This window comes from Spea bombifrons, chromosome 4 (genome assembly GCF_027358695.1).
Source record: "Spea bombifrons isolate aSpeBom1 chromosome 4, aSpeBom1.2.pri, whole genome shotgun sequence".
NCBI classification, from domain to species: domain Eukaryota; kingdom Metazoa; phylum Chordata; class Amphibia; order Anura; family Pelobatidae; genus Spea; species Spea bombifrons.
Genome location: NC_071090.1, coordinates 10,070,585 through 10,093,872, shown reverse-complemented (window position 1 = coordinate 10,093,872; position 23,288 = coordinate 10,070,585). Strand labels below are relative to the sequence as shown.

Genomic DNA, 23,288 nt, shown 5'->3' with positions numbered 1-23,288 from the left:
CACTTTGCCCCAGAACTTAGTCTCACACTTTGCCCCAGCACTTTGCTCTGCACTCACACTTTACCCCAGCACTCAGTCTCACACTTTTCCTAGCACTTTGCCCTGCACTCACACTTTCCCCCAGCACCCTGCACCGCACATTGCACTCGCACGTTGCACTCGCACACATCAGATATGTACTCGTTCCAAGTAGCAGAAAAGGTTCTGCGAGGAGCAGAACTTTCTTGATCCAAGTGCTTCACATCCGGCACTCACCAAGGACACGTGACTGCGTGAAGGCAGAGACTGCAGAGCGCGTAGCAGAAGCGGAGAAAAAATCTAAGAGGAGGTGACAGCTTAACAACGAATCGGTCATTAAGCTAAAAGATAAAAAAAAAACAATTTTCATTATCAATTATTATCAATTTTATCAATTTGTTGTTGCAGCCCTACTTCAGATGCAGCTAGGGATGCATCGAAATGAAAACAATATTATGACAGCAATCACAGTCTTGCCTAGACATACCCAGGTTCCAGCATGTACTGGTTGCCTGGGCATGATAGAAGTGTGATTGCTGTTAATCATGTATTAATATTGTTATTGCATTTTTTGTCCTATTCTGATGTGTTACTTACTTTTAATAAAAGTGTGGTAGATTTTGGACAAAAAATAAATAACAATATATATATATATATATATATATATATATATATATATATATATATAGTACATGCTGAAACTTGAGTATGCCTGGGCATGATAGGAGTGTGATTGCTGTTAACAATCATGTATATATATTAATATTGTTATTGATTTTTTTTGTCCAATTCTGTCCAAAATTGCTAACAGCAATCACACTCCTATCATGCCCAGGCAACCAGTACATGCTGATACCTGTCTTGCTGCCCCCTTGTGTATTGATGTTGCAGATCACTTACAGCCCCCTGTGCCATGGTCCTCCCCCCACTTACACAACCATGCTATCACACACACTCATTCATATCCTCATTAATACACCCTCCTTCACCCCCTTACCTGCACTGCAGATCTCTCACCCGTAGACTCGCTGCTTCTCTCTCTGCCTCTCTGCACGAACTTCTTTTGTTCTGCCCACTTATGTAGAAGTCCTGCTGTGGGAGTGCGAGGCTTCTGTCTTCCTGCTCTGCCGTGGTGCGCGCTGCTTCACTGCTGAGCGCCGGAATATGATGTCATATTCTGGCGCTCAGCATGAAATGCCAGCACTGCAACCAAGGCAGAGGCCTTGCAGAGGAGAGTAAGAGGCGCGGAGCGGTTGCTGAAAACTTATTCCTGAGAAACCACTCTGTGCCTCTCTCTCTCCTCCGGCTGTGCAATAAAAAAAAAAAGATGCCGTTTCAATTGGGGAGCACACGAGGGCAAAGCATGATGTGGGGGGGGCATGGCCCCCTCTGGTCCCCTTGCCGACGCTACTGACGTAAGTGTCTGAAAAAGTGACGGGCCAGGAGAAGGAAGTAAACAAAGTTACTGTGAAAATGATTCTGTTACTGTTAGGGTCATAAGTTTTGTAACAATTTGTTACAATATGTCAGTGATAATTCCAACCTCTAATATGATTGGTCTGTACACTCTCTTTTAGCTTGAGCGTTTCACAAGTATGAGGATGAAAAAAGAAAAGGAGAGACCATATGTGTCTCATACAAACTCTGTAAACTACAGTGATTCCACCGGTCCTCTACAAACCCTACAAGAACTTCCAGATGGTTTTAGCACTTTTTGAGAAGATGCTGATAAGTTTAAAAAAAAAAGTAGATGAAAGCAGGCAAAAGATATGATGAACAAAAGAGAAATGGTGTCCCATTATCTACATGCATCCAAACATGTGAGTTGTTACTTTTTACATTGCCTTTTCCCTGTATATATATATATTTATATAAATATATCCGTCAATTTTCTAAGCTTGCGAGCAGGTCTCTCTCTACCTAATGAATCAGTTTGTCTCAGTCTGTCAATTCTCGTCTTGTCATACCCCTTGAATATATGTATTGTATGAGGCGCTGCGTAAATTGTTGGCACTATATAAATAAAAGATAATATAATTATTACTTTAGGTTATATTATATGACCCAAACAAATAAATATTTCTGCACTTTAATAAGAAGTTCTGCTCCTATTATCTCCATGGATGTCTAATTGCAGTCTAGGATCAGCACCGGGGCAAGTAAGTTTATGGATTAGAGCAACGGTGTCCAAGTTTTTTCTTAGGTGGGCCACTTCATCATATATGTGTGTGGGCTGCCCTCATTTTTCACTGAGAGAAAATATGGCCTTTAATTAGATATGCAGATTGAAATAGAGTAAATAACATAAAACCTTTACTTTTCCTCTCACTGATTTCTGGGCCTAGAAAGTTTTGTCCTCTAAAGTGACTACAAATTCAGGAGGGAGTTTTATCTCTGGACAAGAAAAAATTAAATAGTTATTATTTATTATTAAAAAATTAATAATTCATTTCTACAGCAATTAAAATGCCAGGAAAGAGATGACCAAATACACACCAGGACAGGCTCTGCAACACCGACCCCCAAACACACACACCAGGACAGGCTCTGTCACACGGACACGCAAACAGATACACCAGGAGGGACTCTGGCACACCGACATGCAAACACACACACCAGGACAGGCTCTGCCACACCAAAACCCAAACACACACACACACCAGGACAGGCTCTGCCACACCAAAACCCAAACACATACACCAGGACGGGCTCTGCCATACCGACATGCAAACACACACACCAGAACAGGCTCTGCCACATCAACGCCCAAACACACACACCAGACACCCAGACACACCAGGACAGGCTCTGCCACACCGACACCCAAACACACACACCAGGACAGGCTCTGCCACACCGACACCCAAACATATACACCAGGATTGCTCTGCCACACCGACACCCAAACACACACACCAGGACAGGCTCTGCCACACCGACACCCAAACACACACTAGGACAGGCTCTACCACACTGACACCCATACCCGGACAGGCTAAGCTACAACAATAAAGAAAAAGTATTTTCCATGGCACCCAGATTGCATCCACATGACCTATCCAAGCATAGGACATGTCCCGTTTGCCCCCAAACGGCCTGCCTGTGGTATCCTATCCTCAAACAGCCTCCCTGTGCCATGCTCCCAACCACTTACACATCTATGCTATCACACACATATTCATTAATTTACTCATTCACAAACATTCATTCATGTATTTACAAATACTTTCACAGATATTTATTCACAGATGCTCATTCATTCCCTCAATGATGCATACTCATTCATACAACCTGCAACTCTCTTGGTGCCGCTTGCAGACTTCCACAGGGGCCAATGCTCCCTTTTGGATTGTTCGCAACCTCTCTTGTACCCAGTGGCGACTCTAGAAACAATATATAGGGGGGGCACACAAGATACCACAGTCAAACTGGGGGGGCATTCATAATTTCCAAAAGTAATGTGCTATGGAGTTATACTTTTGTTATTGGGCTAAAATAATACTTGATCATTCAACATGGGAAGCCTGAAGCCACAATTGAGTGCGACTAATCCTTGAAATAAATATTATAACACAATAAATAACTTTTCCTCTAAATGATTTCAGGGCCTTGAACGTTTTGTCCCCTGAAGTCACGACAACTTCAGGAGAGCATTTTATCTCTGGATCAATATAAATTTAATAATTCCTACTGTAAGTTAAGTGCCAGGAAACAGATGACCAAACACGCACACCAACACAGGCTCTGTCACACCAACACCCAGACACACACATCAGGACAGGCTCTGCCACACCGACAACCAAACACACACACACACCAGGACAGGCTCTGCCACACAGACACCCACACACATCAGGACAGGCTCTGCCACACCCACATCCAAACACACACACACCAGGACAGGCTCTGACACATTGACACCCAAACACACACCCTAGGACAGGCTCTGTCACACTGACAACTGAACACACACACCAGGACAGGCTCTGCCACACCAACACCCAGACACACACCAGGACAGGCTCTGCCACACCAACACCTATACACACACACACCCGAGGACAGGCTCTGCTACACTGATAACCAAAAACACACAAACAGCAGGACACGATCTACGTCACAGACGTCTACATCAGGATGGATTTTTCACACTGCATTGTCGTTTATACCCCCCTTAGTGTTTTTGCCCCTTGTGTATTGATGCCCCTGCTGCCCATATATATATTAATATTAGCTCCAGTTGCCGATAGCAGGTATAGATCAACAAATTAACACACAAACCAAGATTTACATGTATAGATCAACTGATATTCACTTGTGATCTCAGCACTGAAGGTATATATCAAATAAACAGAATCAGACATACAAATCCTGTATTTGCAGGTATACAATAGTATATGAAACGTAGCATTGCAGGTATAATCAAATAAATACATGGAAACAGCATTGCAGGTATTAATCAACTGAATAAGACATACAAACACTGTATTTGCAGGAATACATAAATAATGTATGGAAATATATAGATATGGCTCTACAGAATAACGCAAAAACCCAGCTTTGCAGGTATAGATCAACTGGAATTCACATAAAAACACGTCATTAAAAGGTATATTTAAAACCCCCTAAATTACAGGCATAGATCACAGGTTGCGTCCACACTGCCCACACAGCAATCACACTCCTATCATACCCAGGTAACCAGTAAATGCTGGTACCTAGGCAAGATGGGACTGTGCTTACTGTGATTGCTGTTAGCAATCACACTCCTATCATGCCAGGTCAGCCAGTACATGATGGTACAGGGTGGCTGTAAGTGATGTGTAGACCCCATACTGCTGGCAGCAACAATACACAAGGGGGCAGCTAGCTAGGTTTCAGCATGTACTGGCTGACTTGGCATGATAGGAATGTGATTGCTAACAGCAATCAAAGTCCCATTATGCCTAGGTTCCAGCACTTACACATCCAACCAGTAAATGCTGGAACCTAGGCATGATGGGACTGTGATTGCTGTTAGCAATCACACTCCTATCATGCCAAGTCAGCCACTACATGCTGGTATAGGGTGGCTGTAAGTGATGTGCAGACCCCATACTGCTGGCAGCATCAATACACAAGGGGGCAGCTAACTAGGTTTCAGCTTGTACTGGCTGACTTGGCATGATATGAGTGTGATTGCTAACAGCAATCAAAGTCCCATCATGCCTAGGTTCCAGCACTTACACATCCAACCAGTAAATGCTGGAACCTAGGCATGATGGGACTGTGATTGCTGTTAGCAATCACACTCCTATCATGCCAAGTCAGCCACTACAGGTTGGTACAGGGTGGCTGTATGTGATGTGCAGACCCCATACTGCTGGCAGCATCAATGCACAAGGGGGGCAGCTAGCTAGGTTTCAGCATGTACTGGCTGACTTGGCATGATAGGAGTGTGATTGCTAATAGCAATCACGGTCCCATCATGCCTAGGTTCCAGCACTTACACATCCATGCTATCACACACACACACACATTCATTCATATACTCATTCATTCACAGATTCATTCCCTCAATCACCCATACTCATTCAAACACCCTCCCCACCCCCTTACCTGCACTGCAGCTCCTCGATGCCGCTCACAGACTTCAGCAGGGGGCGCGGCCTCCCTCTGCGTTCTCTGCTAGATTCCGCTTCCTCTATGCAGTACAGAAGACCCTCCCACAGGTAAGTAGCAGGGCTCGAGGTGCGGCCCAAGTAAGATCGGTTGCCCTGGCTGCCGATCTTACGCGGGCCGCACCCTCTCTCTCCTCCACATAAAAAAAAAAAAAAAAGACGGGATTTAAAGTCGCATTGCGACTTTATTCCAATTTCGGCAGGGGGGCAACAGGGGGGGCAAGGATTAACCTAGGGGGGGCAATTGCCCCCCCTTGCCCCCCTGTAGCAACGCCACTGCTTGTACCGCACAGGGGGACCAGGAATGGAGCAGAGTCATGTGATGCGATGTATATACACATCAACGCACAGGTGAGCAGCAGGACCCTTGCAATCCTACAATAGCTGTGGCCCTGGCTGCAGATCTCACGTGGGCTGCACCTCGAGGTCCGGCAGGCTGCAGGTTGGACGCCCCTGGATTAGTGTGCCTTACATTCTTGGGACATTATATATATATATATATATATATATATATATATATATTCTGAGGATTGGGTTGACAGTACTTTTCAATATCCAGATCTACAGCTTTAAACATGATACCTTATTTCTAATAAAAAATATATATTTATGTTCAACACAATTCATTGTGTGTACTGCAGACAAGAAGTTTTGCTCCTTAACAGATAAGCATGTTCATTGAGATCAAACTTTTGTCATGTAAATTAAATACAACTTTTTCTCCAGGGCATGAACAGAAAGCAGAGCACCAGATCTCCACAGAGGTATACATCCAGGAATTGAAACATGGAGTTGCAGAAGCAAATCTTCTTTCCTGCTTAGAATCCTTGAGAGTCTCCCTCAATAACAACCCTGTCTGGTGAGCTGCTCGTAATCTAAATCTATAGAACATAGAAACCTAACGTCTTTTAGAGTGACAGTGAAACACAACCCTTAATGCTACTAGCACACATATAGCATTGCTAAACATCCTACTTAGCAGAAATGTTAAAATACCACAAGCTTTCTTTAAGAATGAAGCCAGTGCCGGATTAAGTTTTTATTATTTTATTTTCTCCAAGGTTTTTTATTTATGTATGCCCCGTTTGAACCGGTGTTACTAGTGTACAGGAAGGACTGTAACCTTAGAGTGCAAGTAATAGGGTTAGTTTTCTATGATGTAGTTTGGATGTAGTATAACAGCAGAAAATACCTGGATATAACGGGATTTATTATTTGATCAATAGTTCCTTTTTGACTACCTAATTTGACTATTTGGATTTACCCACCTTTACATTTTTTAATACATACGTAATAAATGGTATTTGATCGTTTTTTTAAAATCAATTTCTTAAGTGTTTTGGGATTTACTTTCCACTTTTTAGTTTGCCCCCCACTATTCCAGATTAGTAAGGGGCAGGTGGCATCTTTTTTTTGGGTTCAATAATGTTGAGCAGTCTGTTATTGCTACTTATTTATTTTGTAACAAAACCAATGGGAAATCGGTAATCATTGGAAACATATTGGTAACACTGTCCTTGTGTAGCATTGCTTTGCTGGATTTACATTTTGTGTTTTATTGCAGCTGGGTGCAGAATTTCGGCGCAGAGGGCCTTTCAGTCCGAAGACTGCAGAATGAACCACCAATGTAAATTGGGAAATGAATGTGGGGTTTTAAGATATGAGCAAAGAGAAATATTTATTCAGCACCATGTATTTGCTAAAATTGTCCATGTTAAGTGATATTCTTGCATCTAGTTGCATGTGGAGGGGATTGTTTTGCTATTATGTAGGCACTTTCAATGAACTCCGCATTGGCCATGAATGGAGAAGATTAGCCGAATACCCGACACATCTCCAGTATTATAACGTAGAAAAAAATATATATATAGGAAGTATTAATTCAGAGTGGCTGGTGGATATATATTGTTTCAGTACGAGTGGCAGATATTGATGAAATTGATGATACTTGCATAACATATAATAAACATTGTGTTTTATTAGTTTGTTTCAGCCAAATAACAGCATCCACAGATACATACAAGCTTAATTGACACATTCTATTGGTGGTAAACAAATTTGCATAATGGACACTGGCATTTATAATGGCCATATGCAAATCAAATAATTGCCATTAATAGATAAATCAACATGTGGATACGTTTTACAGTTTGTTTATCAAAGTAACAGAGATTACAGTATTTTTGAGCTTTTGCAGACTGTGTTAAGATGAAATATGGTTGTCTAGGTTTGATGCTGTTTTTTAAAAAGTTTTGTTATTAAACATGCTTACTTATTTCCTCCTAGTTCCAGAGATGGAAAAAGCCAACATGAGATCATTAGGTGTTTGAAAGCTTTTATGAACCACAATGTAAGTAAAAAAAAAAAAAATCTTTGAAAAATCCCTGAAATTTCTGTAGACATTATCCTTTACATTATTAAGGGTTATCGGTGAAAGTTGTACATTGGTTGATAGTGCTGATCGCCCCCCGGCCATCTTTTATTTTGTCTTCAAAAGCATCATTGCATTTACATGGTCTTGCCTAAAAGTTCAACAGCTGGCCACACAAGTCATTTCTTTCAGGAAGGCATTATATTGTACATGTCCACGACCAGCACCTGTAAAGTGCAGCATCTATAGATTTACAGAGAGGAATGGGTTACTTAGTGCTTGCTTATCAGTTACTCACTAAAAAAAGTATGCTTCATGGGAAGCCGGCCAATGTGGTAATATTAGTGGCCTTAAGGCAACTAACTGAGAATTAAGAAAATTACAGAGAAAGCATATACTTAATGAAGTCGTAGTGGGTTAAATTGAGAAAACGTCCCCTTATCTGATTATGTCATATTTTAGAGATGGGACAGACTTGCAATTAAATAAACATTTATTGAGGTTAAAAAAACCCAAAAAAACTCCAGTTTTGTTAATGTTTTACAAAATTAAGTAATTTTGTCGTCGTTGTAGTATGGAATAACAACAATGCTGGAGGCAGAAGACGGTGTTCTGCTATCGGCAAGAGCCGTGGATCCCTCTTTGCCTGCTATGATGATTGATGCTTTGAAGCTGCTCTCAGCCCTGTGCATCCTGCCCCAGCCAACAGACATGTAGGTTCCTTTCAAATCCCTTCTCATTTACTTAAAACCTTCAGTCGATGGAATATATTAGGGGTAAATTTGCAGGATACTATCAATTAAAATCTTGACCAGCCCTGTTGACTGCATAGTTTAATCAGTGAGAGTTCGTGAACATCACTGAGTTATAACTGATCTCAGACAACCAGACGTTGCTAACAATATACGATAACTATATATTATTATTTTATTATTTATTGTTTTATATAGCGCCATCAAATTCCGTAGCGCTGTACTGATAACTATATATGATAGCTCGATAACTAGAGCTCAGCTCTTCTTGCAGAAGCAATTTTCCACTCTTTTGGTTAGCGTTCATGCATTCAGCATGAAACGCCGGCACCGTGACGGAGTCACGGAGAGTGAGGGGCGCCGAGCGGTTGCTGAAAACCTGCACGGGAAAAAACCACCGTTTTTTTTTTTGCTTTAACTTTATTTAACATCCTTCGTATTAAATAAAGTTAAAAAAAACTTTATATAACATGGAGGATGTTAAACAAAGTTTTTGTTTTAACTTTATTTAATATCCTCTGTGTTAAATAAAGTAAAAAAAAACTTTATTTAACATGGAGGATGTTAAATAAAGTTAAGAAAAACAAACAAACAAAAAGTCCCGGACGGCACCCCTGTTGCCATGGCGCCCTGTGCGGCCGCACAGGTCGCGCACCCCTAAGGCCTGCCCTGTCAGCAATCTATTATGATCATGTACCTTTTCCCCTGCTTTGCTTTGACACATTTAAATAAGTTGAGTCCGCCTGTTGGCAGTTACATACACCGGTATATGAAAGACCCTGGAGTTTGTTATAGAGATCCACGACAGAGATGTTATAAACTATCCACGGGACAGCGCTGGGGGCAGAAGGCTGCGGCAAGGCGTCCAACGAGCCAAGCTGAGCTCAACTAGATCCACAGTTCTGCATAGAAACATTAAACCGTCAAACACAGATTGTTTAACAGTCAAACCTGGAGTTGTAACGGCTAGAAAAATAATACTGGACGCAACTTCCTGTTTAGGATAATCTTAAAAACAGAAGTAAATCCTTTGTAGGCATGTTTTTTGTTTAATATCCCTGTTATTAACTAACTGGGGGTTTTCTAAATATTATCAAACTCCAAAAAGAATAATAGATATGTGATACTCTGATACATACGTAGAATTTGGCAAAAAAAAAAAAGAAACCTTAAAGGTTCACAAAAATGATTGTGCTGAACGAGCAGGATTGGGCGTATCGTGATGGCGGTTTAAATTCGTTTAGGCCCGAACGTGTTCTTCAAGCTCTTACAGAGAGAGCAGAAATGGATGAAATGGAGCGCTTCAAGCCTCTGTTGGATGGATTAAAACCTGACACTTCTGTGGCGCTCAAGGTGACGACACAATTTATTTGGTTATTATCTTTGCTGCTGGTTACGAAATTCGAAATGACTTCTCAACTGCCGTTAAACATCACAATACCACAGTTTTTTTGTACTTTTAATAAATTCTCATGCATGCCATGTTTACTCCTAATTCTAGGCGAGATTCTGCCATCTAAATCACTCTTCTCTCTTCAACTTCTGCCATTTTTGAGCAGCCCTATGTATCTACAGACCAATAGTACCTAGTAGCACAGGCATGCTCTACAATAGAAAGCCCAGATTTTGCGCAAATACAAAAACATAGCCGCGGTTTATTAACACTAAAAAACCCTCGTTGACGAAAGAATAAGAGATCTGAAGTTTTAATGCAGACGAAAACATCCTCATCTCCAAGGATTACATCATAGAATTCCAAACTGTGCTTTGCGCTGTGACCTCACGTGTCATGTTTTTCAGTCCCACACACTTGTTGTTGTATCTCCAGGTGAGCTGTATGCTGTTGATCAACGCTTTAATCAGCCAAGAACTGGACTTTCGTTGATATACCAAGTGAATTGATGAGCCATGGATTGAATCACATGCTTAAGGTAACTGAATTTCAGGTTCTTGGGCGGTTGATTTGTTTTTATTTACTGAATTTATAACAGAAATAGACAAACTAAGATGGCTGGAGCAGTGATAAACAACATTTAATGAGGCTTGTAATGTGTTTCATAGACAGGGCTCCAAATATCTGGCATCCTGTATTATATGTAATCATGTTCTCTTAGTAACCTTACATTGGCAACATAAAGTATCATTTTTATCTTAGTTACATGAAGTTGTTACTTGCCTCTCACAATGAAATACGCTTATAACTTATTAAATAACATACCTTTTGCTTTTAGGACCTCCAAGAACTGGAGAATGGTGAGCTAAACGTACAACTTAGCGTGTTCCTGCAGCACAGTGAGTTTGACTCCGATGACTTGAGGACCCGCTTAGACGACATCCGTGTCGAGATGGAATATCCTTTTATTACAAAAGTGTCTTAAAAGACTTCTGTTCTGTTTGCTTAAAATGGCATCGGTATTGCCATATTATATACGAACTATTTTACTCTAAAAGATGGATCGCAATATTACTATACTGAAAACTTTGAGGGTGTACGAATAGCGGCGCGGAATGCCATGGATGAGCAGTGCTTTCAAGTTAAATAAAGCTCCAAACCCCCCCCAAAAGGCATTATTGTCGCTTTATTGTCTACAAATATGTTATTATTATTTATTGTTTTATATAGCGCCATCAAATTCCATAGCGCCTTTACATTTTAGTTGTATTTACTAAACGGTGAGAAATATTTCATCAAGCCTACGAACTAGGAAACGTTTTGGTTGAAGAGAGAATTATATTTTTGTTTGTAAACATTTATTTTTTGCGTTTTATCCTTAATGTTTAATTTACTGACTTCAATGATGTTTTCCGAGTTCTCTTGAACACGGTGAAGGACTCCACAGCAGAGCCGTTCTTCCTTTCCATTTTGCAACATCTTTTACTAATCCGAAATGATTACGATGCCGGGTATGTTGCTGTAAAAGTTTTTAATCTTTCTTATTTAACAGAGTTGAATTGAAGAAGCTAATATTTACTCTGGATTCATTTATTTGCTTTATTTGCTGTTGTATTGGAATATTTTTCATTAAATAAAAATATGGAACACAATACCATGTTTTAATAATTTAATATCTTAATATACCTCTGTAACGCGTCATGTTTATTGACCCTATAGATTAATGCAAAATTGTATTTTCCATGCTCCCTTATGGGTTTTTTTTGCACATATTGTTCCATTTTTCCTTTCATTTAATTAAACATGGCACCTAATTTTTCAAGAGTAAGCCTCAGACAGGCATGTTGCCGTTATTAAGTATATCTACATTTCTGCACTTACTAACCGCTGGATCATGACCATCGTGTACACAGGACCAAATGGTTTGGTCATGGCAGACCCCTCATTCCTGCTTGTCCTGCATGCGTACCCACCGTGTTGCTGTCGATGAGCCTGTCATGCTGTCGGTAGAAAGCCACTGAGAGAAAGGCTTGTGCTTTCTCCTCTCCGTGGTTCTCTTATGGCGGTTATGTGACATTGTCACCAATGGACCCCACCAGTGACGGCTCAATCTGCACCCAACCCTGACAAATCACACCTTAATACTATAGTGCACTGATGTAGTTAGGTTATGTGCATTCATAGCCCTGACCAGGTTGAAAACGCGGTCCAGAACTCCAGACTGCAAAAAAGTTTCTGCATCATAATATAACTGACCATAATTTGCTGTTTGATGCATCTGGCACACTGTGGAAGATGTTTGTGCACCGATATACTATCCTTCATTACTACAAAATATCAATTCCCACATATGGCTTATGAAATAAGCTTTATCAAGGCTTTATATTTTCTAAGCCCCAGGTCATGGTACCTAAAATTGATGTGAATGAGCATCTTATGAATACTTTGGTAAATGGGTTCGAGTACATGGACTTCACCTATTAGTCGTCTTAGAGTTGTGGCTCATGAGAATCCTTCCACACCCAAGTTGGGTTTCCTTATGTTCCTTGAGGGAACTGCGGAGGGGAATTGCTGCGTGTACCCCGAGAAGTAATCACATCTTGGTTATTTTCAGTATTGCTTAGGGCTTTATGAATAATCTTTATGTTTATAAAAGAGCTGATTGGTACCATTTCAGTTATTCTATGCAAAATCTAGCATTATGGTCTCCCATGAGAATTAGAAGAATTTTCATGATTATTTCAATAAAAACGCTTTCTGCAAGTCTTTCTTATTTTAACTTTTTTTTGTTTTGTTTTTAATTCTTCCAGACCTCAGTACTACAAGTTGATAGATGAGGTTGTGTCTCAGATAATTCTTCACAAAAATGGACCTGACCCTGACTTTAAACCTTTGAGCATAGACATTGAATATTTAATTGGTAAGTGCCTTAACAGGATTTATTATACATTCTGCTTCTTATATGGGTTCATTTGCTTGTATTTGCGTTGAGTGCTGTATTCAGGTGCATTAAATGTTAAACTTAACACTTTAGGTATCACCCCAGAGCAGTGAAATGGAATAGGACAAAATCTAACGTCGGTGGGCATGGGTTCAGAGCCTCGTGACCGCGTTTAGCTGTGCATCTTAAGTTTGGTCCCGACTTATGTATCCTGCTCCATAATCTTCTACCGAACTGCCCTGGAAAGCTTTTTCAGCAGGCAACTAAGTGCCAATATACGCATATAAAGCTTTACCAATGGCAGCCTCAGACTGTGTATTTTCACAACTAAAAAAGATTATTGTGTTTGCAATCATTATTATATATATAATTATTATATTTGTTTTTGTTTTATTTTAACACAGATCATTTAATTGATAAAAAGAAAGTGGAAGAGAGTGAGTTGAAAGCTAGAGATCTGGTTAAAAAGGTAAGAAACGGGCTGCAATTGAATTAAATACAAAACACAATAATGACAGGGACTGGATGAGTACGCACTCTTCTACCTAATTCACTTTCCATGCCCAAGTTAGTTTTGCTGGGTTAGATTTTGCACTACAGCATTCTGATGGTGACCTCCCGGGTTATTCGGGTATTAAATGCCGGTAGATGCCCTGTCAACACTGCATGTTTCCTGATTCTGTCTCAGTACATATACTTTTTAACGAATATTGTGATCATGGACTCTACTGCCTTTAATCAGAGAGAGCTACGATCAATACTTTCTATAAAGTGTGCGCCCAACATACCGGTTTATTTCAATCATTTGAGTGGAGTTTTGCTACCAACGCATTTCTCTTAACTCTTTGCATCTGTGTAGCTTTGAACCCAGCAGCATATTCATCAAGACCCGGTTCTGATGCGGTCACTATAAGGAACTTTTGGTTTTTCACAAAGAAATTCCAATTACGATCATTGAAAGTTCATCAATATCTGTATTCCATTATGTTCTTCCAAATGGGATGACAGTTTTTGATTTTTTAATGAATAAATGCATCTTGCAACATATTTTCCTTGTTTCTCAACATTTTCATTCTTGGTGTGTCGGATGGCGGTTCCGTTATTGTAATATTTGCCCTCATACAATAAGTTTGTATCTTTATGTTGTGTATGAGAGGATATATAAAGTACATTTTTTTTCTTTTTACGTTTGCTTCCGGCAGCTTGATGCAGAGCTAACTGCGCGGCATGAACTCCAAGTGGAGATTAAGGCCAAAGAGAGTGACTTTGAGCAGAAACTGGCAGAACTTCAGACAGACAAACAAACTTTACATTGCGAAAAGAATCAAATTGCGGCAGAGAAGAAGAACCTGGAAGCTGACAATGCTCTGCTTAGAGACGAGGTAAAATTTGTACTAAACTCAAAGTCTTTTATAAAATGCCCAAAGGTGGCTGGCAATGAACCTTTCAAATGTAGGCGCTATAGAAAGGTCCAGCTGCTGGTTATAAGTTTGTTTTTAGGAACCAGTGGCATCTTTACCGCTTACATGACTGTAAAACTCAGAATATGTTGACATATTGTGTACTAGCAGGATTATACCGCTTCATATATTTACAAGGCATTTTACTTTATTATTGTTGCTTCCTTTTTCGTCAGTTACTGAAATTTGGAAACTAAACAAAGCTTTCGCCTCGACGGAGAATGGAAACATTAGAATTACACAAAGTCAAATAAAAAAAAATGTATATTAATCTAATTATTTAAGCAAGCCCTTGAGAGGTAGACAATGTGCCATAAGTGGTAGTCTCACCATTTTATTCCCTTGCCTTTAGGGGGTACTTTGGAAATTATTTTCTGGTAGGTTATTAAATTGTTTTTCAGGATGGATTGGGTATAGTGCAAATACAATTTAGCTGTTTGGGATTTGTAGAATCTTTTGGTATATTGTTTTACTTTTTTTTCTTTGCAGGTTGCCAAACTGTCAAAAGAGGTAGAAGACATGAAAAAAGAAATGGCCAACATGTCATCCTCCGTAGCTGTCGTTCCTATTCCACCACCATTACCAGGAACATCTGCCCCTGCTCCACCACCACCACCTCCGCTTCCACCTTTCATGCATGGAGACACTGCTCCACCAGCACCTCCGCTACCACCCCAACTTCAGGGTGCTGGTGATCCACCACTTCCTCCACTGCCAGGTGCCCCTGTTATTCCACCACCTCCGCCACTCCCAGGCATACCTGGTGTTCCACCTCCACCACCTCTTCCAGGAGCACCAATGGTCCCGCCACCACCACCATTGCCTGGAGTTTCTGCATTACCTCCACCTGCAGCGCCTGTTCTACCTTTTGGATTAGCTCCAAAGAAGACATACAAGCCAGAGGTGCAACTGAAACGCCCAAACTGGTCAAAGGTATGACTAATAACACTAAACCGAAGCCAGCGCCATGGTAACGGACAATTCCTGTGCAAGCAGTGGGTATTTAAATAATTAAATTAATGCTGTTAACTATGTTTCATTTCTTAATCAATATTTTATGCTCATTAATATTTAAAAGAAGTTTCTAATAGACCAGCTAGTACAGAAAATGATGTTGCCACGTGTATCCAACATTTTCCCTTTACTTTATGTCCATAGTAATTATCTTGCTTCTCTCAGCCTCTTTAACCCATCACATTGCATGCATTTTTTTCTTTCCATTCATTCACATAACAAAGTTCTGAAATTAGTCCAGATTTGGTTGTATGTACTTGTTATCTCAAAAGTTTTACAAGCAATGGCTCTTTTTCAGATTGCTCCAACAGCGCTCTCTGAAAATTCATTTTGGATCAAGGCAAAAGAAGACCGATTTGAGAAAGACGAGCTGTTTGCGAAAATAACTCTCACCTTTACTTCCCAGACCAAGCGTGAGTGATAGCATTAGTTTTCTTACACTTCTTAAACTGAAGATTGCATTAGACGTAGTGACTGACTGTATCTGGCAGTTACATTGCATATTATGCATATATTGTGTCCGTGTACAGATTGTAAGTGCTCCCTAACTGCTACAGTTATTGTAGTAATGGCAGGTGTTGTTGTTTTGCACATCCTATAAAATGGATATTAATGCTGCTCTAAGATGAGAATTATTTATCATTTATTGATTTATATTGCACCATCATATTCCACGATGCTGTACAATTTTCTGCGCAATCAATGTTAAGTTTAATCAAACGAATAGTAAAAAAACTTTCTAAACTATATTTAGTTCTTTTTATCCCCTATTTTCAGCAAAAAAAGACCAGGATAGTGACCAAAAGTCTGAAGTTAAGAAAAAAACTAAAGAACTCAAAGTACTAGATCCAAAGAGAGCCGGAATTCTTGGTAAGTATTTATATTTCCCTAAATAGTTCATGTAAACCCCTTAAGAACCAGAGATATTTTACACTATAGGACCACAGCTCGTTGGTGCTTTTACTACGTCTTTATTCAACCTTTATTTCCCTCTTTCTCATTTAGTGTACCCAAACAATATACATACATTACATAAAATTTAAAGAATAGGATACAGAAACCCTCACACATTTATTCGGTGTTACTGTATAAATACTAGCTGTGTATAAAATACAAATTTTACTACATTTTTGTTTTTTGTTTGTTTTTTCAATCCATCCTTAGGTTACTAATTAACCCACAAAAACTACACAATATTAACTGTATTAATATTAAATATTAAAAGTATTAATTAAAAGATAACCCCCCGGGGTCAAGTAAAATAAAATAATAAAAAGCTCTCTGTATCTCCCTGAATCTCTGCAAGTTCTGCCTTTGTCTTTTATCTGTAGAAGTGATCACATGCACGGAAAGTGCCGGAAATTTGCTGTAGACTGACAATTTCAGTCATAAAGCGGTCTTTGGTCCTCTAAGGATCTTTTCTTGGTGATGGTTTAAAGGATTAAAAAGAATTGTAATGAACACTGGTGGAATCCTGAAAATTAAAATAACAAAGAAATCTTGATTAGAAATAAAACCTAGGATTAGAAGGACCTGATGTGTTTCTCCTGACCTGTTTCATGAATTGTAACTCGTTTCCCTCTGCTCTCAGCAATCTTCCTTGGCTCGCTCCGCATGCCGTATCAAGAAATAAAAAATGCGATTCTAGAAGTCAATGAGAAAGTATTGACGGAATCTGTGGTTTCGGTGAGTTTTTGAATGCATCAAAGAGACGTATAACACAAATGTTCATATAGTGAGAAACTATTTATTTTGCATTAACAAACCTTATCGCCCATAGAACCTGATTACGCTGTTGCCGGAATCCGAGCAGCTAGAAAACTTAGCAGCGTTAAAGGATGAATATGATGATTTGCCAGAATCCGAACAATTTGGAGTGGTGGTAAGCAGAGTTTTCTGCTGCTGCATCTGTTTTTTTATTTTTTAGAATTGTTGTTAAACTTATGTGCTTGTAAATCTAATTATTTACGGATCTCACAATCACATATGAATGAACAATGTCCACTTGTCCAGCTGTACCGGCAGGCCTCCTTTTGCTATAGCTACGATTCCCGCTTCCTCCTGTAGGGTTGTCTTATCTCAATGAGAATATTAAGGAGGTAGACAGCCCCTTTGGTGAAAAAAGTAATTGATGAGTTCAGAATAAAAGAATAAGTTGAAATGTGCCGTGTTTGTACAGAAGGATTGTACTTAGTGCTTTTCATACATTTTCAGATGAGCAGCATCCCTAAGCTGCTACCGCGTCTAAACGCTATCCAGTTCAAACTTCTTTTTAACGAGCAAATTGAAAACATCAAGACCACAATTGTGTCAATAACAGCAGCTTGTGAAGAAGTGCGCAAGAGTCAGAACTTTGCGACCCTGTTAGAAATTACACTGCTTGTCGGTAATTTCATGAATGCCGGATCCAGGAATGCTGGGGCGTTTGGTTTTGAAATTGGCTTCCTCTGCAAGGTAGGATTGTTACAGATCGATCTTTTTTGTGTTTTGTTTTTCTTTTGCGTTTGCAGTCCTGAAACGTACATAGCCTAGAAATTGTGGGATTATACAGTAATATCTAGGTAAATATATGTAGGTCCAAAGCAGTTTGCAATTAGAGATTACTAAAAATGTATAATACACAGGCTTAGATGACCTTTATTTGTAGGTTATTTCCAACCATACAATATCTGACCGTTTCACCTATATGAGCTTGTTGGACCATGAGCATTATATATATGTGTGTTGTCCCTTTGAAGCTTTAAAAGCTTCTGGAAAGGCTTTCCACAAGATTTTTAACCCATTCAGCAAAAATAAAATTTGTGAGGTCAGGCAATGATGTTGGACAAGAAGTCCAGGCTCGCGGTTGGTGTTCCATCTCAAAGGTGTTTATTGGGTCAGGTCTCTGTGCGGGTCACTTGAGTTCATTCACACCAAACTTTAATTAATTTTTCCTTCCAACAAGATAAAAGACACAAAGTCTGCAGACCTGAAGACCACACTGTTACATTTCCTAGCAGAGTGCTGTGAACAAGACTACCCTGATGTACTTAAGTTTCCAGATGAGTTGGTCCATGTGGATCAAGCCAGTAAAGGTATTTCACTCTTTTGTTAAGGGTGGTGTGGAGTGAAATTGTAGAGAACACAGTAATCAGAAGATGCATTTTCTTTAAATGTTTTGTGGTTTCGCTGTGTAGAAAGTAATCGTCTTGGTGATTTCAAAGCGTCGGGTTAAATTGATGTTAGCTTAGTGAAACAGTAACAAATGTAAAGTTTATTTTTCAGTTCTCTTTTTTTAAGTAATGAATAGATATTCCCATTTTCAGGTAGCTACTGCTATAAGGTAGGCCTTTTATTATTCATTGAGAGTAGAATAGTTGTATTTTTTACTTGCTAGAGTGGGTAAACTTGTTTTTCTGGCGCACTCTTGATCATTTAAATAATTCTTAAATTAAAAATACTCTTATCCTATACTCATCACATTATTTATTTTTCTCTGAAAGTATCTGCTAAAACATTACAGAAGAACTTGGATCAAATGAAAAAGCAGATTTCAGACCTTCAACGGGACATTGAGACGAATGACGAAAAGGATACATTTGTGGAAAAAATGAGCATATCCTTTAAATCTTTAGAATCTTAAATAAAAAAGACATCGTCGTCATTCCTTGTTGGGTTTGTATAATATAGCCAAGCTAGATCAGTGTAATGTAATCTTGCTCAGTTCACTGACTTACCGCACTTTAGGGGTGCTGGCGAGTAAGGACATCTTTACGGCACAAGCATTCCCCTGTTTATGTACGCTCGCTATGCGAGAACATATAAAAGCATGACGCCAGTTTGTCCCTGAATTAATTTACACATTCTTTTATTTTACTTCATTTTTATGTATTCATTTCGTTTGACATGATCCTTGACAGTTAAAATATACGTATTTGTGAAAGATGCTCAAGAACAATATACCAAACTACGTATGATGCATGCCAATATGGAGTCGCTTTTCAAAGAACTGGGGGATTACTTTGTTTTTGATCCCAAAAAAGTCACAATTGAAGAGTTCTTCCTCGAGTTACATAACTTCCGTAACATGTTTGTGGTAAGTTTATACAGTGTAGGCCAGGAGGTCTCCACCTAACACTGGCAAGATATTAAATTGATTGTGAATGCAAATAGGAAATCCGAAGTACATTTTTCAGTGTTAAATTTGGATGTTTTGTGGTCCATTGACTAAAGTGTGAGCCGTAACTCACTAGCTTCATTATTATTATTCATGTATTGTAAAGCACTGTACTCGTTTCTCTGACCTAGTCTGGTTTAACTCCCACCGTGTGTCTACATACACATGTCCTACGTAGCTGGTCCTCCGCGGTCAATTCCGTATGTCCTGCGTAGTGGCTTTGAACTAACCTCATCAATGAAAAGCTGGACTTCTGTCTAAAAAAAAAATTATAGTTTCGTGGGTAAACCATGATTAAGAGTTGTAAATAATTGAATGGATGTGAAGATTTAGAAAACCTTTTTTATTATGTATTGTACATAACCAAACAAGCGCCTGCAGTAGTCCCTTCATACTGCACGATGAACTTAAAAGGTTCCTTTAATATGCGCTCTGTAATTATTCATTAAATAAAGCACTTATTTTAGGAATAAGCTGGAGACCCTCGCCTCTTTAGTAGCCCAACCCGTTTCAGGAAAGTCCTCCAGCTGAAACCAGTGGGCAATCTTTCTGAGCGTACGTTAGACCCCCTCACAATGTTTGAAGAGCTAACGCTCGAGCTGACAATAAGTAGAAGACATTTTACAAGTTGTGTTCTACTGAGCAGGGAAGAGGCACATGGACCATTCTGCAGAGATGAAATGGGCACCACACATACATTTAAAAGGACCTCTCAGCTATAGGATGAGCTTCAGATACTCGTAATAACAAATGCATGTTTCTGGGAATAAACAGGTCTTGTAACCTGCCTAGGAATTGTTCATTTGAGTAGTTTGACAAGAAGACTAAAGAGGTACATGGCTGCCTGGACATGTTTTGCTGATGATTTTTGGAATAAAAAAGAGAAAATATCTTCTAGATAATCAGTGTTTTTAATGGCCTCATTTGCCTTAGAATTCCTTACCTCTGTTGAATGCTATACTGGTTTTCTTAGATTTTGCTTTTATTAAGATTTCTAGTGCCTTGTTATAGAGGTTTGGGATGCATATAACTTCCACGCTGTTACTTTCTTGTTCTCTGCAGCAAGCTGTCAAAGAAAACCAAAAGAAACGAGAAACCGAAGAAAAGATGAAACGAGCCAAACTGGCCAAGGAAAAGTCTGAGAGAGAGCGCCAGGAGAAACTAAAAGCGAAGAAAGAGCAGTCGTTTAACATCAATGCAGGTAATGGAATCAGTGAAGGTGCCGATAACACAGAAGTGCATGTTGGATCGAGACAGCTGAAGATTTGCACATGGCCACTGATGAAAAATCTGTTATTGTGGGTGTCTATAATCGCTGTAATGTAATTATGGGCATGTTGAGGGGAAAAGAAAGTAACAAGAAATTCAGCAATTATTTTATGAATAATTAAATTATTTAAAACATTGCTTCAATTAAAATTGAAATTAAAAATAAAAGCAAGCTATAAGTATAATATACACACTCATAACATTATTTTTAAGTTGCTGACTTCTAGTTTTTATTCATAACTAATGGGAAATCGAGTGTTGGGAACTAATGGGAAAACGTAAGAATCAATGCTTTACCGTTTTAGAAACCGTAGCGATAACATGCATTATTCGAATTAACTGACATTTGTGTTTGATGTTATTTTTATATTTATTAATATTACAGAAGGTGATGAAACTGGAGTGATGGACAGTTTGCTGGAGGTTCTGCAATCAGGAGCTGCCTTCCGGAGGAAAAGAGGTCCAAGGCAGGGTAAGTAAAGGGTATCTACAGCTCCTGATCAAATACATAAGTGATCAACAATAACAGATTTACTTGCCATTTTTTAATTCTGATGCTTGTGGTTTTGTTAGTTTTATGGGTGAGTGTTTGCAAATGACAACAGATGTCTGACAGCAAAGATAAGTTCCAAAACGCTTGCTTTGTATGATATTAAAGGGTTAATTTGTCAATGTACATTAAACAAGTAAACTAATGCATACCGCTGTTATAGTACATGAGGTCTGCGGATAGTAATATAACTCTTTGGTGACTTGCCAACCTTTACATACCTGGGTATGGCATATTGAAAATCAAAACAAGTTAAACCCTTGCAGGCATCTTATGAATCTAGTACATGGCTTATTTCTTTGTTTTGTAGCCCAGATGAAAGTAGATGAGAGTAGAAATATTTTATTTTGGTTGAACTAACTTCAGCAGATGGGCTTCAAATACCATGCATTATAAAAAATGTGTTCAAATCTTTTATTATATTGTATTTTGGCGTCTGCAGTCTCTCCATAAAATGTAGCAGAAAAAAAAGTTGGAAGAGCAAAGCAGTGGTGTGGTTGAAAACATGGCAGCGCGTCCACTGGAACGTCCTGGGACTGGGCATGTGTTGCCATTAGCCAACCTTCATCCACGATAGCCAGAGCTCTGTGAATAAACAGTCTGGTTGCGTTTCTGTGGTGTGATAAAGCATGTGCATGAGCGTCGCATGACATTGTTTCCAGTATGCATTTTTATGACTTTTCCCATCTCAGGGACGCTAAGACAATTAACCTAAAATCAGCTTCGTGATTGTCTGACATCAGTTTAAAAGTATGCAGTACTTTAATAAAACCATTATATAATATTATATAATATACAACTACACGGTGTCAGACTCATTACCAGACAGTGTTCCACTAGTTATACTGTAGGTTATTCTTTATATCTCAATTGATTTTTGCATTGCTTTGCAGCCAATCGAAAAGCTGGATGTGCCGTTACTTCTTTGCTAGCGTCTGAGCTTACTAAAGATGACGCCTTGACCACTGTGGCTGCTAAGAAGAAAAAGAACTCTGAGCCTGAATTAGTTGATATGGACATGGAAGTCCATGAAGACAACCAAGACATGCTTACACGCTTGGGTTAGCCGAGTATCTCGGAAGACACGTTTTTAAGAGAAGAGTGTGGGAGATTGTAAATAATACTGTGGAATCCAGGATATTATGTCCTGCACAAAGTCACTTCCAAACGGTTACTGAGAGGAATGGGGATGGAACCTATGTCCCTCCTGAATTTATCTTCCATAACATCGAGGCCTTTCAGTGAACCTGTAATTACTTATTAATAAAATTATATAATTATAAAACAAATGTTGCATTATTTACATATGTTCCTAAGGTTCAAACTTGTACCTTGTTGTGCAGATCAAGGAGACCTTGGAATTGCAGTGCAGAGGGAATTTTGTTTCGGCAACCAAAGTCTGAAATAATGTTCACCGCCTTCATTGAAATATGTTATTCTTTTTGTGATTTCTTCTCAACAGAATATGGTGATATCACTTTAATGCCCATTTCCCATTCAGTTATTATCTTGACAGCAGGTCCTCTGCCTTATAGAATTCTGCAGGTCCTTGGATCAAAAACTTTAGATCAGCCGTTATACCTCCACGTGCACTTTGACTCGTCTTACCAGATCATTGAATTGGAAGCCCCAATATCTAAATGTAAAAAGCCCTCCTACTCTTTCTATTCACGAGAAAGTTACTTATTTTACCAATTTACGCAC

The 23,288-nt window shown here is 39.2% G+C and overlaps 1 pseudogene; it reads left to right on the top strand.

Annotated features, from left to right (window-relative positions):
- Positions 1–1,397: 1,397 nt before the first annotated feature.
- LOC128490362 (protein diaphanous homolog 1-like) lies at positions 1,398–22,839 on the top strand (annotated as a pseudogene).
- The last annotated feature ends 449 nt before the right edge of the window (positions 22,840–23,288 follow it).